Source organism: Abramis brama (assembly GCF_963993115.1).
Source record: "Abramis brama genome assembly, chromosome: 17".
Classification (NCBI taxonomy): Eukaryota; Metazoa; Chordata; class Actinopteri; order Cypriniformes; family Leuciscidae; genus Abramis; species Abramis brama.
Window position 1 is genome coordinate 17278492 of NC_139979.1, and position 21457 is coordinate 17299948.

A 21457-nucleotide genomic window follows, 5' to 3' on the forward strand; every position below is an offset into this window, starting at 1 on the left:
GTCGTTGTATGTAGTTGAGTGTTAATGAATCCGTATGCTTTAATTTTCCACTAGACACATGGAACATGAGCTAATACACCTATGAACATCTCAAACACTGGAAAAAGTATGATGGCCAGTTTGTAAAGGCCTCTGTCTCAGACTCCTCATGGAATTATTGTACTTTTTATCTTAATGCTATTTTTCACATTTATTGATATAATTTTGCAAAATGTACTCATATGTTCTGTCAGTGCGATGTGTGATTTAGAGTTATGGTCAATATTTGCATACCAAGATATTTGAACACCAATTTTTTTTAAATATTATAAAAGGAAAAATACGTTTTTCTTAACGAGGATATAGGCTACATGTCTTAACTACTGAATGTTTTTGCAAATTTAGCTGGTATTGCAAGAAAGAAGATCGCTGTTTTGAAAAAGGTGTCCTACTTTATGGATGTCTGTATGTATGCTTATGCCCTCCAGGTCTACTGTATATTTTGTGGTACACATTTGTGAACTTTGTAGCTTGTCTTCTTCTGATTGGAACTGTGTAGAGTTTATACTGCCAAAAAAACAACAACAAATCCCAAACTGTCTCATGTTTTGTGTCCAAAAAGTTCTAAAATTGCTGTAACCTTGAAGCAACACTTTAAATGGCTGAATCAATTGAGAATGTTAAACGTTGTTTCTCACCTTAACATTCATCTCGAGTTTCCCTTTGGAGTTTCAGTTTTTGTTCTTTACCTGTAATGACAGTTCATATTTAACAGGCTTTTATCTTTGTAACAGTCGTAAGTATATCATGCATGATCTTGTTAATCATTAAATTAACCCCCTCAAGGGATTTCTACATGTGAAGACACCCATGTAAAGATACACGCTTCCGTAATTGAATGACATTTAACTACGATCATTACATTATGTAATCTGATAGGCGTGGGGTTTGGTTATTTCATCTTTGTGAGAATAAACTGTCGTATTTATTGATATGCAGCTATAGGAACCTTGCTGAGGATTGTGTTCACTTGCAATTGATTGTGGAGTGACATGATTAAAATGCTGCTAATCCTTGCTTCGTTTATAGTGCTAAAACAGATATTATCTTGAATTCTCTTTGATTTGAGAATATGAAATTGAAGTTGTAGAACAAATCATGAAAATCTCAAATTGCAGCAATGTCCACCACAGAGATTATTGTAAACCAAAAACCTAAACTAAACTCCCGAGAGAACACAGAGTTTGGAAAGGCCCAAACATTTTCGTCATGATATATCTGGACTCTCTGCGCATTTTTTTAATTTATTTATTAGGCTACATCAAATAATTCAGACTCAAGATAATGTTTTATTTAATCATTCATTTTGTAAGCCACCATGAAATATGTTTGATAATGTACAGTGAGACAGTCATTAGCCTATAGAAAAATATTGAGCAGTAATGACTGGCTGACTGTATTATCACTTAAGATATGATCACATTAATGAAATTTTGCAGGCAAAAAAAAAGTCAATTTCCTGTTGTTAATAGTGCAGTGATATTTAGTGCTGTTCACAGAATTCGGTGACAAACTAAGCAGCAATTTGATGGTCAACGCGTGACCAACTTGTTGAACCCATTGTGAAATCTGTGTTGGGAAATATGTTGCAAAATTCACAATAAAGAGGATTCCTTTTGAAATGACTTGATTTCGCCCACGGAAATGTACAGAACAATGGTAAATGTGACAGCACCTTTACTTGAGCTGCCAGAATGGTGGTGGTCTCATGTCTTTATTTTACAATGTTTGTCCCATTTTGCATATTATGCAATATATGCCATTTTGTAGAAGTGTGAGTAGTTTATTCACACTGTAGTGCACTAAGTCCCTTGATGATGTACTAGATGAATTCTGAATACACACCCTCAAGATAGTTATGTTTTAAAATAGTGAGCTTCTTATACTAGACAGAGTATGGACAGCTGACACAGCCAATATGTGTCAAACCTTCACCTACAGCCTTGTTCATCCTTGTCTTGGCAAGGTACTGAAATTCCTCCTGTGTTGAAATTTGCATATAAGGGGATCATTTCTAAATAGTAGTCCTACATACTAGACAGCCAGACCCTTAGGTGTGATTAACTTTATTTGCCTGTGCTGTCCTGTGCACTTGAGTTTGGGGAATGAGACAGATATACGAAGCATCTACGGATCCCTCATCATTGATTCTGACAGCTCATTCACCCGTCAAACCATCAGCATAAACAAATGCGTGTTAATGCAGTTTGATATTGAGATGAAAATAAGGACGGAAAATGGAAATTAAATGTATAATTGTCTGCAGATAAGAAAAGATGTTTCATAGTAAAAGGAAAAGACATGTTCCAACAGGCTGCAGTTGGAAAAGCTTCTCCAGTCATTTTAGATCGGTAGATATTCTAATGGATAGAATTAGGAAGGATGCTTGGAGAATTATGTGAATCATAAAAGAGAGAGAGGATGTGAGTGAGTCAGCTATATCAGATGCTCTCAAGCACATTGCTGTGCATTTCATTTAGTGAATGAAGACACTGATGTCTGAAACTATTCCATTGATTGAAGGATGATTCTCCCTCATCAAAGCAAGTGCCTCTCCATCTTCTGCCAATACCAATCCACTCTGTACTGCTTGGTAGTATGTGAGTGAGTGAGTAATTAAAGGTGCACTATGTAACTTTTGGCCCTCTTGCGGTTAAAAAAATGAAACCATGCAATGGTTGTGCTTTGACTCTGTGTGACTTTGTGGATAGTTAGGGTTCTTTCTCATAATTAAAAAATCCTACTGCTCATAAAAAAAAATTCTCTACTAGGCTTAAGAGATATAATCAGCTTAGATTAAAAGGATCTAAAGCTGACTAAGACGTTACTATAGCTGTATCATTAATTGATATTGTACCTCCTTGAATAAATTCCAGCCCAGCGCTACAACAACCCTTCACTTTAAAATGAACTATGTTAGAGAGCTAAGCCAATGCTGATTCTCATTTTTTCACAAGCTCTGTCATGTTCTCTTTTTGCCTAAAAAAATGGTGAATTCCCATTATTTAAAAATAAAAAAAGTTACTTAGTGTGCCTAGAGAAAAAGATACAGCCCCTTTTTTGTTGTTTTCTTGGTCCAAAACCGCTGCCTAAAACCAGTATAGTTTTTGTAACATTATAATATTTATTTTTAATTAGCTTTTATATTTATACTGTAACAATCCCTGTTTCAAAGTTAGTCTAGGGGATCGTAACAAGATGAAAAGAAAGGCCACATGGAGCTTCTCATTCCCAGCACTAAAAAACACTGCCAACCACCAAAATCAACTGCAACTTTAACTTATTATGAAACGGAATTGTAACAGGAACACAAAAAGACTTTGGAAGGGGGCATGGCCAAAATAACAAGCAAAATGGAGTCAAATTTAGATCTAACTTACTTACCTGTCACAAAAGAAAAGAAAAAACAAAAAAACATTAGCACTTCCTTGACTCCATAACTTTCCCAAAACCAGGATAAAAAGGATTAGCAAAACAAAATGGCACCCTCCTCCCTACGAGTTACAAATGAAATCTTCAGTTTAACAAAAGAATAAGAAAAACAATCAAGTAGCTCAAAAATATTGAGAGTTGGGATTAACACTCAGCCAGGAGCAAAACAACAATACTGCCTGGAACACTATCACATGTTTCACAATTTAACACTAAGTATCAGTAGTTAACACCAAAACTAGCAACAATAGTGGCTGCAGAGAAGGTCCATGTGGCGAAAGAAATTTCTCTGTCTCTCTCTCTTCCTCTGTGCCTTCTTGATGGTTTTTATAGCAGGTTTCCTCAGAGATGGTCTTATGGGGAGATGAGAGGGTCTGTATCTCTTACCATTGGAGAAAGCGTAAAGGCTAACTTGGATTCCCATGAGGCACCTCAGCAGGGCTGCCAACTTTTGAGTTTAGCTTGGAGTGAGATTTTTTTTTCTTTTTTTTTCGGGGTTATGTAAAAACAAATATTGCATCACAATAAGTGTAATTGTGATTGTCAAAACATTTGGTAACTAAATAGAATTTTATGAAGTTTAGTGACAACATGTTACAATGTTTACATTGTACAATGACTGGTAGGATACAGTTTTTATTATTGCTTGACAAAAATTTCAAGATTTCAATTCCATTCTTGTGATTTGATTCCGATTTTGATTCAATATTGACTAATTTGGATACATGATTATTTTAAATTTTATTTTAAAAAAATAATCTCACCTAATTGGCCCAATCTGCTGGTATTATTAAAGGTTAAAAATAACAAATTAAATTAAATATAATGCAGTTTTTGTTATAATAACAATTATTTAATGACATAAGTAAAAAATATAATAAATATGTAATATAGTGCTCAGCAAAATCTCCTCTCTTGCTATTTTTTCTATTCAATTAACATGGTCATTAAATGGCTTTCCTGAGGTAAATGTAACGTTATGTGACATAATTGTTCTCCTGCTGTTATATTGACCTCTTTCCGTGGTTGAAAAACACTAATTGGTCGATATTATGTATACTTTCGGTAAGTTGTACTGCATCTAAATAAAAAAAGTAACAGATGATCGGTTCACGTGCACTTGAACTGAGGCGCTCAGCGATCTGTCACGTCACATTTACAAGCGCCAAACGTATTTTTTGTCTGAATTTCGAATAAAATTGACGGAATCTAAGAGCTGAGAATTAGTTTAATATTAAAAGTACCTCTTTGCTCCGTAATTTTTCTGTGCGTGAGAAAATGGATGTGTGGTGTGAGAGCGTGTGAAAAGTGTCAATTGCGTGAGTCTCACGCTCAATGCGTGAGAGTTGGCAGCCCTGCCTCAGCCTATCGTGTAATGGCAGTGACGTCAGTGCATGCGGTTAAAATTTTTATGACAGTCAGTTACAGCTTACGTTAATCAGTTTCATGTGGATTAGCGTGTTTGTCTTGTGAATAAATGTTCTATATTTGGTATTATATCGCTAGTAAAGGTACAGTAGGACTGCACTGTTTGTGGAATGTGCTTTACTGCGGAAAAAAACGTGAATATGTCTATTAGCTTCAAAGTACTAGTCACTGCAGGGTGCAAAAAAACTACATTTACCAGTACGCTATGAACTTAATTGTAATTTAATACATATTTAATTCACTAAAATGATATGTATTTTTTTTTACCATCATTCATTAAAAAGTGTATATCATTTGATTTATTTATTTTAAAAGGGACAACGCACATTAATCAACATGAGGACAAAGTCCAAACTGTAAATGTGCCAGATTTAGCCATACAGGCTAATTTTCATCTGCAGTCCCTAGCAGGTTGATGGTTAAGAGAAAACAATAAATACACTACAACAATACAATAAATACATATCAATAAGAAAGCCTTAGATAAAAATAAATAAGAATAACACTACTATTCGCGATCTGGACAACTGGCAGGTTAATAAAAAAAAAACAAAAAAAACAAACAAAAAAAAAACCAAAAAAAAAAAAACAAAGACAAGTATCATACACAGTAGACACAGATCAAAGTGTATAGACACACATTTGAATACATCAACAACATATATGCACACACAGAGACACCACTATAATGATGAATGCAAATATATTATTCTGTATTATGGCAGCATATTTGATTTGACAATAACCAATGTTTTATGGATTTGGAGAATGATTTAATAGATGTGTTGTTCCTTAGTTCTGTGGGTATGGTATTCCATGTATGAGCTGCTCGAAAAGAGAAAGCTGACTGTCCAAAACTACTTTTTCTACATGGTATTTTACAATCCCCTCTTGTAGACGCTCTAGTGGATGCGTTTAGATTTTGTTGGATGAATTTATTGAGCGGAGGGGGGGCCATACCATGAAAAATTTTATATACAAGTAAGATATCAGCAAACTTAATCATGTTTTCCCAATTTAACAGATCATATTTAATGAAAATTTTACAATGGTGATATGAATTTAACTTTTTATCCAACGTTTTCAAGGCTCGTTTATAAAGTTTTTCAACTGGTCGTAATGTGGTTCGACCTGTCTGTGTCCAACTGGTAAGACAGTAATTCATATGTGATAAAATCATAGCATTAATGTATAACTTTGAGGCCTCTATAGTTAAATTATTCCTAATGTGTCTGAAATTTGCCAAATTAAATTTGATTCTATTTATGACCTTTTTCACCTGTGTTTTAAATGAAAGACGTGAATCTATTATTATTCCCAAATATTTGAGCTCTTGGACCACTGGAAGTCTTTTCCCTGCTACTATGACATCTGGGTCTAGATCTCTATTTGCAGAGATCTATTTTGCAATGATCATCATCATTAGACACACAGTAGCTAACACAACACTTCATGTTTAATTTTAATTAAACATCATACAATATAATAAAATATTTATAATTAAATTAATCATTTTGTCTTTATTCATTAAAGTGCATAATATTAGCGTCATATTATATGCATACATGCAGTTATAATAGTCATTGCAATTCAAGTCTTATCATAACTGGTAAAACCTGAAAGCCGAAGAAAGAAAATCAGTGTTTTTTACTTTCTTTAGACAATATCACTCAATATTACTATTAAATAATATGGTGATACCATAAATGAGCCCTGCCTGTCGCGACAAAAAAACGGCCTCTGCTCTCCTTCCCTGTGCACAGGCGTTAGCATTAGCCGTTACGCTTTTTTGGCTAAAGGTTGCAGGCTTGTCATCTAATGGCTTTGGTTTCCTCTCTGGAGGAGCCAATGAGTGAAGTGCTAGTTGGCTGGTAACACTTTAGAATACTGTATCTTACTTACTGCATAACTAATAAGGAATTATTGAAGAACTAATAGGTAATTCTTCATTAACTACTTCTTTACTACTGTTAACTACTAAGGAAGATGTGTTAACTAATCAGTATGTAATAGAATTTTATGATTGTGTTAAGTATCAGTTAGTTAATCAATAACTAATGAATTATGTCATATATCCTGAAGAACTACTATTAATTATCTACTAATTAAGGTTCAAGAAAAATAACTTTGAAGTACGGTAACTACTAATGAACAGTCATAGTTACCAGTACTAATCCAGGTTTTTTTCAGTGGAGTGGTGGATGAAGTACACAAATCAAGAACTTGAGTAAAAGTATGGATACCCCAATAAAATATGACTTCAGTAAAATTATAAGTAGGCCTATTCATTTCAAATTAACCTTAAAAGTACAAATGTAATTCATTTTTAAAGTACTTAAAAAGTAAAAAGCACTGAACAATATTTTTTAGTTTTTTAGACAGTTTTAGTCATTCAGCACTAATAAGAAAGATAAGTGGAGAACAGAGACCGGGTGATTACACTTGGAATAGTTTTTATCTGAGTTCCAAGAGTTTTCAGATAAGCAAAATGAACACACGGATTGATTAACCGTGACAAAAACAAAATAAAATAAGCTGTATTAAGAAATATCCTTATCTGAAATAAAGGAAGATATCATGTACCCTAAACGAGTCATTGTCATGTATTTTACAAAGGTTAAGATGATTACACATGATAGTGTTTTTTTTAACAGTAAGTTTGATTTGAGTGGGAAGTATGTGGTAATTCTTTATTAATTACTAATGGGTTCCCTATATTTTCACTTTAGAATACTGTTTCAGGTTCTAAGTAATTCCTGAAGAATTATCTAATAATTATTTATTAATTACTAATAGGTTCCCTATATTTTCACATTTAGAATCCTGTTTCAGGTTATAAGTAGGCTAATTTCTGGATAATTATTTGGTAATTCTTTGTTAATTACTAATGGGTTCCCTATATTTTCACTTTAGAATACTGTTTCAGGTTCTAAGTAATTCCTGAAGAATTATCTAACAATTATTTATTAATTACTAATAAGTTCCCTACATGTTCAGTTTCCCTCAGTCGTTGCCTCAAATACATGAATTTAGTCAATGGCATTCTATGCTGAGCAATACAGACACACACAGTACTGTATATACAATATAAAAACTAATCTGAGGTTAGTTAAGGCAAGGCACTTGAGTGGGGTTCCTTTCTGAAGTTTATTTCTTACAGAACACACTCACAAAACCACATAGGCCAAAACCTCTTTAACATTTATATGCATTTGTTAAAATTGTATTTTCTTATATTAATAACATTAGTAAATAAGGAAGGTCACAACTCAAGTTTTGTATGACTGTTCAGTAGTTACTTCTTAGTTATTTTTCTTGAACCTTAATTAGTAGATAATTAATAGTAGTTCTTCAGGAGATATGACATAATTCATTAGTTATTGATTAACTAACTGATACTTAACACAATCATAAAATTCTATTACATACTGATTAGTTAACACATCTTCCTTAGTAGTTAACAGTAGTAAAGAAGTAGTTAATGAAGAATTACCTATTAGTTCTTCAATAATTCCTTATTAGTTATGCAGTAAGTAAGATACAGTATTCTAAAGTGTTACCCTATTTAGCTTTAATTTTTATTTTAGTTTTAGTCAAGCAGCAGTAGTCGTCAGCAGTGTGTAAGTGTATTTCTGTCAGGTCCATTAAGTCAAGAACACACATGACAATAAAAATGATTTAGGAAATTTTTATTGAATAAATTGCAATTAAAGTTGATCAATTCTGAATTAAATTTTGGCGGTATGGCTCTGTTCAGGGAGTCCTCTGACCTTTCATGAGCACCATGAAATAGCAGAGAGTCAGAGGACAGCAGCAGCATTAGGGAACGCTCACACAGTTTAGGACTGGGAGAGCTGAAATATTCCCCATATGAACAGAGCAGCAACGATGACAGAAAAGCAAATGCCACGTTATACACGACAAGGAGGAGCTGGGGAGGTGGCGGGCTGCAGAGAAGCAAACATCAAGCAGTTAGGAGCGAACTGAATCTGCTTAAAATAGGGCACCCTGTTTTGAGCGTAGCCATTAGCAGTGAGGGGAGTTGAACAGCTGATGCGCTGATGCAGATCAGCTGATGAGACCATGTTGTTGGCCAATAGCGTTAGCAGCGTCTTGACTACTTGGCCTGCCAGAACTGACGCTGACGCTCAATTTGTATCTTGTCTCACTTTTTCCCACACTCTTCGCCTGACTAGGAGGGGTGGGGGTACTGGTCTGCTCATCTCCAATGACTGGAAATGTAATCCTTTACCATCTTTGTGTGACAATAGCTCCTTTGAATTGCAAGCATTACTACCACCTACCCCATTAAAATGCATTTTGTAGCTGTTTAGGTCAGCTAGGTAACTTCAGTAACACTTTATTTTGATGGTCCCTTTTGAACGTGCTGTTGACTATAAGTAACTTTGCAACTATATGTCAACTAACTTTCACTGGAGTATAAGTAGACTGTCTGCTTAATATCTGCAAACACTTTATTGTGATGCTCCTCCAACAGACACTCTACTGACTATAAGTAAATTTGCAACTACATGTCAACTTAATCTAACCCTAACCCTACCAGTCTATAGACCCGTTTACTGTTTGTACACAACGATGACGTATGCGCGCGCATATTGGCAACGGAAGTATGGCGAGAATCAGCAGCGTGTCAAGCTACGCGAGTGGATTAAACAACAGATGCAAGCATTTTTTATTATGTCCTCGCTCCAATCAACACATTTAATCGCCTGCAGCCACTATTCTGAAACGGCCGTGATCCTGTGGGAATCCTATAAAACTTAAGCCCCTTGGTAGAATTTCGATTAGTGCAACCGTAAACGCAACAACCAGACATTTTGATGCTGGGAAACCGTTTTGATAAACTTTCGGAGGTGCCAACACGTTAGAACCAGTGGGGAAAAACACCACTTCCGTTGCCAAAATGCGCGCGCAACTATTTGATCACGTGGGCTGTAAAAGGGTCTATTAATACTTAACTTACACTCTAATGAGAGTTAGTAGACATGTAGGTGCAGCGTTACTTATAGTCAACAGAATGTGTTAAAGGGACCATCAAAATAAAGTGAAACCGTAACTTCTTGGAGGAGTTGTGTGTTACTCTCTTCCTTCCTTAAGGATGGCACTCCTTTGGTAGTACTTGGAAACTTCAACATCCACCTAGAAAAACCTCAGGCTGCTGACATCCACATTCTGCTTGCCTCGTTTGACCACAAGCAAGTGTTTACTGTGGCTGCTCACAAATCAGGTAACTAACTGGACCTTATTTACTCACGCTACTGCTCCATTGATCATATGCTGGTTACTCCACTGCACACTTCAGATCACTGCCTCCTCACTCTTAACCTCAACCAGGCTACTGACACAACACACACTCCTCAACAGGTTACCCTTTGGCGTAACCTGCGCTCATTCTCAGCCTCCCACCTATCCTTTATGGTCTCATCCTCACTTGCCCTGCTCTCAGTTATCGAAGTTATGAGACTGGAATGATCAGCTTCCAAATCATCAGTACTCATCTTGCTGGATCTGTATGATGCTTTGAAGTTAACCACCAGATCGTCCTGCCAACCCTCATGACAAAGGGCATCACAGGAACCGCACTCCAGTGGTTCAAGTCGTACCTCTCAGGTAGGTCCTTCAGGGTGTCATGAAGGGGTGAGGTGTCCAAGTCACAACATCTAGCTACTGGGGTGCCTCAGGGCTCAGTGCTTGGACCACTTCTCTTCTCCATACATGTCATCACTAGGGTCTGTCATTCAAAAACATGGCTTTTCCTATCAATGCTATGCTAATGATATGCAACTCTACCTCTCAATCCAGCCAGATGATCCAAGGGTAGCTGCTCGCATCTCAGCCTGCCATTTCTGGCTGGATGAAGGACCACCACATTCAACTCAACCTTACAAAGACAGAACTGCTTGTGGTCTCGGCAAACCCAACACTTTATAACAACTTCTCCATTTAGCTAGGTTTGTCAACCATAACTCCACAGGGACAGCCAGTAACCTTGGAGTTGTGACTGATGATCAATTACACTTCACAGACCACATTGCAAGACATGCCCCGTCCCGCAAATTTGACTTATACAACATTAGGAAGATTAGGCCATTCCTATCGGAGCATGCAACACAACTCCTTGTCCAAGCGCTTATCCAGACTGGACTATTGTAATGTTCTTTTGGCAGACCTTCCAGTACTGTCAAACCTCTTTAACTGATCTAGAATACAACAGTGGTCTTTAACACCCTTTCCACACCTCTCTTCATCAATTTGCACTGGTTGCCAATAGCCGCTCGCTTCAAATTCATGTCACTGATGTTTGCCTACAGAACAACCACTGGCTCTGCACCTTTATACCTAAACTTACTACTCCTAGCTTGCATTCTGCAAATGAATAGCGCCTTGTGCTGCCATCCCAAAGAGACACAAATCACTTTCATAGACCTTTACCTTGACTGTTCCAAGCTGGTGGAATGACCCATTCAAGAAATGGCTAAAGACACATATTTTTCGTCAACACATGACCGATTACAGTTTTTCTCAAATGCTAAAACACAAAAGCCAATCCTCTAAACCAAATGACCAGTTTAAACACATTTACTAAATCTAGCCATCATTTTCCAATATCATAAACACATTTCACATGAAGACACAATTCACAAAACACAATCCTCCATTCTCATAAATCTTAACACATTTTTCCTTGCTAAAACACAAGTTGCAAAAGAACTCTGCTCATATTCTCAAATGAAAGCTCATGTGATGCAAAATGCTTGCCACAGTCAGCAATATTTGAACACAATGAACACACCTGGCGTCATTCATTACACACAACGACTCAAAATTGAAGACACTTGTTGCTAATGCTGTGACCACATGTATAAAAGCAAGTTCAGAGTGCACAGTTTGCTGAAGATTCCAAACAAACACAATGGATGAAGGCAGAGTCAGGGGAAGAGGAATTCGAGTCAGAGGAGGAAGAAGAGCTGGCCATGGAAGAAGAGGAGCAGGCCAACGAGGAAGAGGAGTTCAAATCAGAGGAGGAAGAGGAGGAGGCCAACAAGGGAGAGGAGGAGGCCAACAAGGGAGAGGAGAAGGTCCAGGAGGGAGAGCAAGACAACCTCGCACCATCATTACGGACGAGATGCGAGCAACAGTCATTGACCATGTCATTGTCCATGGCATGACAATGGCTGAAGCAGGACTAAGAGTCCATCCAAACCTGAGTAGGTTCACCGTGGCCACCATTATCAGGGCATTCAGACAACACAACAGGTATTGTACTCTATTGCTTTCTTTGTCACAGTACAATTTTACAAGCCTGTGAAAGTAGTCTATTGGTTTCAAATCAGTTGTTACTGTATACAGTATGTTTCTTTCTTTAGAGTTGAAAGAATGCCACATAGGGGTGGGAGGGTTGCCATATTTACAGCGGCACAAGAAACCCTCATTGTGGATATGGTTCGTGAGAACAACCTCATCAGACTCCAGGGCATCAGAGACAAAGTCATTGGCGATAATGTCAACTTTGAGAGCATGTCATTGCCGATAATGTCAACTTTGAGAGCATTGATGATGTCAGCTTGGCCACAATAGACCGAGTTCTCCGGCGCCAAAAGATGCAGATGAAACAGGTCTATAGGGTTCCCTTTGAGCGCAACTCTGCGCGACACAAAGACCTACGTTATGAGTATGTGCAAGTAAGTATACATCCATGTTCACAGTACAGTTAGTGGACATACTGTGTTGCTCAGTGGCCTATATTACTTCTGGACAATACTGTGCTACCTGATTGGCTGTTGTTCTGAACACCTGTGCACTTTCACATTTTCACAGAGGATATTACAGTTGGACGTGATGGCCAGACCTCATGAGTACCTCTTCCTGGATGAGGCTGGCTTCAACCTGCAGAAACGAAGGCAAAGAGGCCGTAACATCATTGACCAAAGAGCCATCACTGAGGTTCCTGGCCAACGGGGGGGTAATATTACTCTTTGTGCGGCCATGGGTTCGGAGGGGCTTGTCCACCGGCATGCTGTCCTTGGGTCTTACAACACCCAACGTCTCCTCACCTTCCTAGAGGAGCTAAAAGACATCCCCCTGGACCGCCAACAACACCATCCTGGGCCCGCACATCACATTTATGTGATCATTTGGGACAATGTACGCTTCCACAGAACAAACCAAATCAGAGAGTGGTTCACCACCAACAGTAACCACTTTTTAAACGTCTGTCTGCCACCCTACTCCCCTTTCCTGAACCCTATAGAGGAGTTCTTCTCATCGTGGAGATGGAAGGTTTATGACAGACAACCATACACTAGAGAGAACCTCCTAAGGGCAATGGAGCTGGCCTGTGTTGACATCCCAGTGGAGGCCTTCCAAGGATGGATTCGCCATTCCAGGGCGTTTTTCCCGCGGTGCCTGGCAAGAGACAATATAGCCTGCGATGTGGATGAGGTGATGTGGCCCAATGCAGCTCAGCGACATGTGGCCCGATGCAGCTCAGCGACATGATGCCGCACAGTGATTGTGGTGTGTGTGTGGTGTGAATAAAGTAAATAAAAAAACTTCACACCCTGATCATGTTTTCAAGAGTACTGTTGTGTGCAATAGATTCTGTTTTTGCATTGAGTTGTGTTACAGTAGTGTACATGCAGAATTTACTATAGATTTATACTCTTCATATGAAACTCACAAATCTAAATGCCTAATCCTCTGCAGAGATCTAAGAAGATCCATTACTGTAAAGTTTCTAAAAATATGCATTGGCAGTTATGAAACAAAGAACCTTCTCACAAATTGAGCATTGTGTTTTCAATTGTTTTGCTGTAGTGTGTAATGATGTGTATAGTGTTTACATTTTTGAAAGCTTCGAGCTGCTCTTTTGGTGTGAAAGTTTGAGTTTTGAAGTGAGAAGGTGTGGTTGTGTTTATGTAGCTTTAGAAAAGGGTGTTGGTCTTCCGGTGTCATGGCGGCAGCATAGTACACCTTGGCGTCCACCTTCCACAAATGTAAGACAATTTATTGTGTGTGCGGTCAGTTCTCCACTATTTATGAATGAACGTTAATTACAAAGCATAGCCAGGAGTAAATGCGAAAAACAAGACAAACCATTGCTGCCCAGAGAAGCGTGATGGATGAACTTCAGGGAGAGCTCGGTGTTCAAAATGCGGCTCTGGTAAAAGTAATGGAGGCGACCATGGCGAAATACTTCAATGAGGCCGACGAGAAATCAGAAGCTCGTTTCAATAGACTCGAGAAACGACTTGATAATATGCACGCAACCCTTTCGCGGCATACGGAAGAGATAAGGTCCATTCGTACTGAATCAGTGAACCTTCGGGAGCGTACTGCCAATGTGGAAAAATCGTGCCTTATGTGTGAAGAATCTACAAACCTTCGAAGCTAAATTAACTGAGATGGAGGACAGAGCACGCCGGGATAACCTGCTTGTATTCAACCTCAAAGAAGGAGCTGAAGGGGCGAATGCCCGCGCTTACCTGATGGAGAAGATTGCGGAATGGTTTCCTGTCCTCGAATCCTCTTTGCCTGAGTTGATGAGGTGCCATCGCCTTGGGAAACCTCCTACGCATGGATCTGTTAAGGCACGTCCTCGTCCGCTTATGATTAAGTGCCTCCGCTTCACAGATCGAGATCGCCTGCTTGGCGAGGCGAGGAAAAGCCCGCCTGAAGTGGATGGCGACCTATTGACGTTTACTGCAGATTACAGCGAGGCTACAACAAGACGTCGGAAGCCGTGCTATAAGATCATGAGGCTCGTACTCATGGATTCAAGACTTTTCTTCTCTACCCAGCTACAATCAAGCTCTCGCGGGGGAAAGATACTTATACTTTCCAGGAGGCGAGTGAGGCTGAAAAGTTCGTTGTTTCCTTGAAGGACTAAAACTACTGGTTAGGTTTGGTGAAAAGCTTCGAAGGGTAAGACTGATGTTAGAAGCTTATTTTGACAAAAGTTCCTAGGAACCGTTCAGGCTGAGCTACATGGTGTTTATTTTTGTGTATTTTCTTTTTTGTATTATATTTTGATATGAGCTGTTCATATGTTGTTATTTTTTATAGTTAGCAGTTAATTTATTAGCACTCTTATGGCATGTTAAGCGAACAGCAAGCTACTCTGTTAAGTGCTGAGGAAGAAATGGCTTGAGGATAACTATTTGCTTGATTTACTAAGTGTGGCGCTCTGATCCGCAGCTTAAAGGCAAACTTTTATATTTTGTTGGAGGATGGGTGGGGGGCTATGACTGTTCTACCAAGATGACTGGTATATTTTTTGGGAGGGCGGGTAGTCTTTCTCCTTTTTTGAGAGGACTTTGGATGGTCAAGGCTGAGCATTTTTTGTTTGTTTATGTGGTTGATGTGTTTTTTTTCTACTTTTTTCCCTGTCTTATTATTATTATTATTATTATTTTTGTGATTCCTTGTGTGTGTGTGTGTGTGTGTATGTATGTGTGGTGGATGGATGTGCCGATTTGGGCATTGACCTTACCAAAACTTTGTTCCTTAGTAAATATTGTCCTTGTTTTGCTTCTTTATATTTACAAAACTACAATATGATTAAATATGAGTAGAATAAATGTCATGTCATGGAATGCACGAGGCCTTAATTCTCCCCAGAAGCGCATAAGCACTCTGAAGTTTCTTTTTAGAAAGAATATCCACTTTGCTTTTATTCAAGAATCTCATTTACTTGAAGCTGATGTACATAGATTTAAGAATAAGTACTATCATGTGGTCGCTTCCTCTTGCTACACCAAGAAGAGCAAAGGTGTTTGTATAGTTGCAAAATGTAATCTAAATTATACTATTCTGGGCACAGGGGCATCCGATGACGGTCGAATTACTCTCTGTAAAATAGCTTTCAATGGTACTAAAATTGCATTGATGAGCGTTTACGCTCCGAATTGTTTTGATCAGCATTTTTATAATGCATTGGCTTCTATACTAACAGATCTTCCAGAGTACCAACTGTTAATAGGGGGTGACTTTAATGCTGTATGGCTTCACGATATTGATAGAACAGGGGTAACAGAAAGCAGAGATCAGCGACTGGCATCTATTGCATTGAAAAAACTGTCTACTGACTATGGTATGACTGATACATGGCGAATGATGAATCCTTATTCCAGAGAATTTTCCTTTTTTTCATCTCGTCATAAATCTTTTTCAAGAATAGATTACATCCTTTCGTCTAAAACTCTTTTCAATGATATTTGTAGAACTGAAATGACCCCAATAGCTTTATCCGATCACAGGGCTGTTCTATGTAGTTTTTCATTAAGAGTTGGTCAATCTAGGGCAGTTCGTTGGCGTTTTAATACGTCTTTGCTCCAGAATGATGTATTTATACATGAGCTGGGGGCTGAGTTGGAGGAATTTATTAAAATAAATGGTCCATCAGTCGATGATCCAAGAGTGCTATGGGATGCGGTCAAAGGGTGCATTAGGAATAAAACCATATCTTTCGCATCCTATCTCAATAAATCCAAAAAGTTTCGTATAAATTGCTTGGAGTCTGAAATTGCAGCTCTCGAACATGAAATGCTAAGTAATCCTTCTCCAGAAAACATCTGTAAGAGACAGAAATTAGTCGATGAACTTAGCAGTTTGTTAATAAGAGAAGCAGAATTTACTATCCATCGCACTAGGCAACATCACTATCATAGCAGTGCTCGTCCCAGCCGTTTGCTCGCTTACAAATTAAGGAAAAATGATGATTTAGCAAAGATATCAGCTATAAGGACTAAAGAGGGGGAAATAACATCTGACCCGGTATGCATTAACAGTACTTTTCAACTATTTTATCAAAGTCTTTACACGTCAGAGGTACCTCATGATGACAAAGCCTGCTTTGAATTCCTTGAATCATTACAATTACCTAAATTGCCTTCTGAAGCTGTATGTTCCTTAGAGGCACCCATTCAGTTGGAAGAATTGAGATTAGCGATTAAAGCAATGAGTAGAGGTAGGTCTCCGGGCCTGGATGGGTTTCCACCAGAACTGTTCGAGGCCTATTGGCCCCAGCTTGGTCCTCTATTGTTGAATATGCTTAATTTCTCTATTAATAGAGGCTCCTTTTCTGCCAGTTCAAATATTGCAATAATATCTTTATTACTTAAGAAGGATAAACCATCTCACGACTGTTCCTCTTATCGGCCCTTAAGTCTTTTGAATTGTGAGGTCAAGCTTTACGCTAAGGTCTTAGCTACACGTTTAGAGTGCTACATGCCTCATTTAGTTCATTATGACCAAACTGGATTTATTAAGTCTAGACTAGCATCGGATAATGTCCGTCGCTTGCTTCATATTATAGATTTTGCCTCCAATTCAGAAGATCAAAATGCCATTCTCTCATTAGACGCTGAGAAGGCTTTTGATCGACTAGAATGGTGTTATTTGTGGTCTGTCCTTCAAGTCATGGGCTTCAGTGATAGCTTTATCTCTATGATAAAGTTACTGTATACCAACCCCTCTGCAGTCGTTATAACGGGCAGCAACTGTTCAGTTAGGTTCCCAGTTACAAGATCGTCCCGTCAGGGTTGCCCTTTATCTCCACTTTTATTTTCTTTATCTTTGGAACCTGTTGCTCAGGCAATACGGCAGTCGGAGGCTTTAGAACCAATTATTATTCTAGACACTCCACATTGTATTTCTTTGTATGCAGATGACATTTTAATTTTTACAAAAAATCCTTCTAAATCCCTTCCACATCTTCTTAAAATTTTTGAGAATTTTAGCAGTATTTCAGGCTACAAAATAAACTGGACAAAATCAGCTTTAATGCTGCTGGGGGGATTGGATGATCAGATACCACTTTTCAATATTCCTGTTGTCAGTAGTTTTACATATCTAGGAGTGTCAATTAGTCCCTCACTCAACATGTTAACTGCTGAGAACTACAATAAAGTTTTAAAAAATGTGGAGGATGACCTGAATAGATGGGGGATGCTCCCTACTTCTTTTCAGTCTAGACTCTCAGTTGTTAAGATGAATATATTGCCTCGTGTTAATTTTGTGAGCAGTATGATCCCCCTAGCTCCACCAGGCGGTTACTGGAATAAGCTACATTCAATCGTTAGCTCTTATTTATGGAATAGAAAAAAACCTAGAATCAAAGCATCTACTTTACAAAGACATAAATTATCAGGAGGTGTTAATTTGCCTAATTTTGAATGGTATTCCTGGAGCTTTGTTTTACGCTCTCTTGCTACATGGTTGAATCCAGATATTCTGGTGTCATGGCGTCCCATTGAAGAACGTCTAATTCATCCACATTGTCTGTCTAGCCTGGTATATTCCAATATACCCCATAGTATAGTTAAACGCAATTTTGGACCAATAATTTCTTATCTTTTGATGGTATGGCGTAAAGTCCACCGATTTGCTAAAATCCCAAACACTTTCTTCACTCAGTCCCCTATCTTCAACAATTATTCACTCTTAATAGAGAAGAAACCAATCATCTTCCCCCAGTGGAGCAATAGAGGGGTCTGTGTCCTTAAGGATATCTTAGGGGAACAGGGTCTTCGTGCATTCCATGATTTAGAGAGAGCTTATAATTTATCAGGCACTTTTTATTTTTATTTACAATTACGTGCAGCAATGCGCGCTCAGGGTGTTCCTTGGGGTATTGAGTTGGGGAATCATCCCCTTCATGTAATCTTTGATACTAAAGGTAAAATTAGTGGCATTGTTTCAGAGATATACAAATTTATAACTAAAGCTTCACATAAGCCCTTATTATTTTTCAGACTCTGGAAGACAGATTTTAACATCTCCCAGGATCCAGATTGGTGTGTGGTTTGGTCAAACATATCTCTATCATCTAGAAACCTTGATCATCAAATGATACATTACAGATTGATCCATAGGTTTTATTTAACTCCGCGAAGATTACAGCAAATGAAACTCAGAGATAACCCATATTGTGATTTTTGTCCAGATAAAATAAATGCTACTTTTTATCATATGGTGTGGCAGTGTCCAGAGGTCAATAGTTTTTGGCATAGTGTTTCATCCATCATGTCCAGTATTATCAAAGAACCCATCCCTCCTTTACCATGTTTGCTTCTCCTTAACGACACATCGTCTCTAAAGCTTACCATCAATAATAGGCGTCTCCTTTTGGCTGGGTTGACAGCCGCCAAAAGGATGATAGTTTGTCGTTGGAAACCACCACATACATTGTCCGTGAGGAAATGGCTTGCTTCTTATCGGGATATTGTTCAGCTAGAGCTCTCTACAGCACGTTTGCATTATGCCAAAACCTCTAATATTGACTGTTGGTCAGAGCTATTAGAGAAAATAAATGAAATGATGTAGATAAGGTCGGATTCTCTCTCTTCTTAATTGTTTATTTCTGATTTGTTTTATATATGCTGCCCAACTGGTTTTTTTTTTTTTTTTTTTTTTTTTTTTTTTTTCTTTATACAATGTGTAATGTTTAAATGTTCAGCTTCATGTTGTACATGTATTTCATTCAGTTTTGTTATTATTATCTAGAATATTGTTTCGTTTTCTATGAATTTTATAATATGAAGGAAGAATTCAGGACGTGCTTGATACCTTCAATTATGATATATTTATTTGATATATGCAATGTCCAATATCCTGCGCTGTGTTCTATGATGTTATGTGGATCTCTGTGTGGATATTATAATAATGGAGAAAGGATGGATGGGTGGTAATGGAAAAGGGTTGAGAGGTGTGTGTGTGGGTGTGCGTGTGTGTTCCCTTCCTATTTTTTTATTTTATTTTTTTTATTTTATTATTATTATTATTATTATTTATTTATTTTTTTTCTCTCGTTGTTGTTATTAATTGTTCAATACCTTGAGCGAATCTTGTTGAGGGTTGGAGGGTGGGCTTGGGATGGGTAGGATATGGAGAGGGAAAGAGAAACAGAGATACAGACAACAGAATAAGCAATACTTTAATTGTGCTCCGTTCTATTTTCAGTGATGATGTAATCAGCCTAAGGTTTTCTCTTTATCTCGTGAAGGTGTTTCCTCTCCATTGTGTAAATAATGATTGTAAGAAAATAAATAAATAATTTATCACAAAAAAAGAAAAGGGTGTTGTGTTTAGACATTGGGGAACATGGAGGAAACGTTTGTGAAATGTGTTTTAGCATTTGAGAAAAACTGTAATACTAACACTTAATATTATATTCTTTTTTATTTCTATTCCATCTGTTTATTTTTTATTTAACAAAAAACCTTGCTACGTGTACTGTCCTAGACTAACTGGGACTTGTCACAGCACTTACATATTTTTTGGACTATTGTTGATCTGATTGCTTCTATTGTTTTCATAATTTGTAAGTTGGTTTAGATAAAAGTGTCTGCTAAATGATTAAATGTAAATGATAAATGTAATTTTAGTACTTCAACTTCAACTTATATGTTTTAATTAGTTGCCGAGACAACATAACGAGACAATAATTTAAGTTTTTCTTGTAATATAAATATTTTTTAATATCAGTTTTAATTCAATACCAAAAACGTTTTAATAGTTGTAGTTTTAGCTAACAATAACAACACTGTACCTTTAAGTGGCATAATTCAGTTTCAGGCACTTAGTAATTTCTACCTCATTAAAAAAAATGAATCCTTATGATGATGAGTACTTATGATAAAAATAGTTGATGATTAGATCACATGACCAGCTGAATACTACTGACTTTATTCTGATTAACAACCCTGTTACTTGAAACTGCATTCCACTGCACTGCTTTTCCATTGTTTTTCTATGTAAACATGCACTAGACGGACACGTTCGCTCGTGTCTAGTATCTTTTGCAGCATGTGCATTACACAACATTCTAAACATGCAGCTCTCAAGTTAAAAGAAGTTAAATAAATAAAAAGTTTTTTCCACTGACTTGCTTCTCGTGTTAACCGCAAAACGTGTTCTGTGAATTACCCATAAAAAATGTTAAAGTGTTTCTGTGGAACTAAGGCCAGCTGTGCGATCTGCCTGGACATGCTGTCAGTCTGTGTTGTACTGCTGTTATATCAGCACAAGTGTCTTAGAGAGTTCTGTCTCACATGTAAAATAGTGCTTGGTATGACAGAGAAAAAAAAACTGCTTACACATTTGCATTTTTGGATAAGGTAATATTCTGTAAACATTCAGTCCTTTTAGGCAACGAACATCAAGATGCAAATATCAAGATATGACTAAATTACTGTTATGTCTTTACAGTTCTTCCCACAAACTGAGGGCTGTGTTATGAGGAGCTTTCATACTATTTCCACTGACTCATATTTTCTTACCCATAATCCCTTTCTGTCATCGAAGAGAGTTTTGTGGCTTGATTTCATCGTGATTTCTCCTAAACTGCTAATTGTACATCAGTGCGTGTGTGCTCATATTATATGTTGTTGCACGTACACTTAATTTGCTCTTTAATGACGCAGTGAGCGAGACCTATCCTCGGCCCTCCATTACATCCCCTGCTGTGTTCGGGTTCAGAGCAGAATGTTATCAAACCAGCCTTGAAGATTAGCAAAATTATCTCGCTTTGCCACTT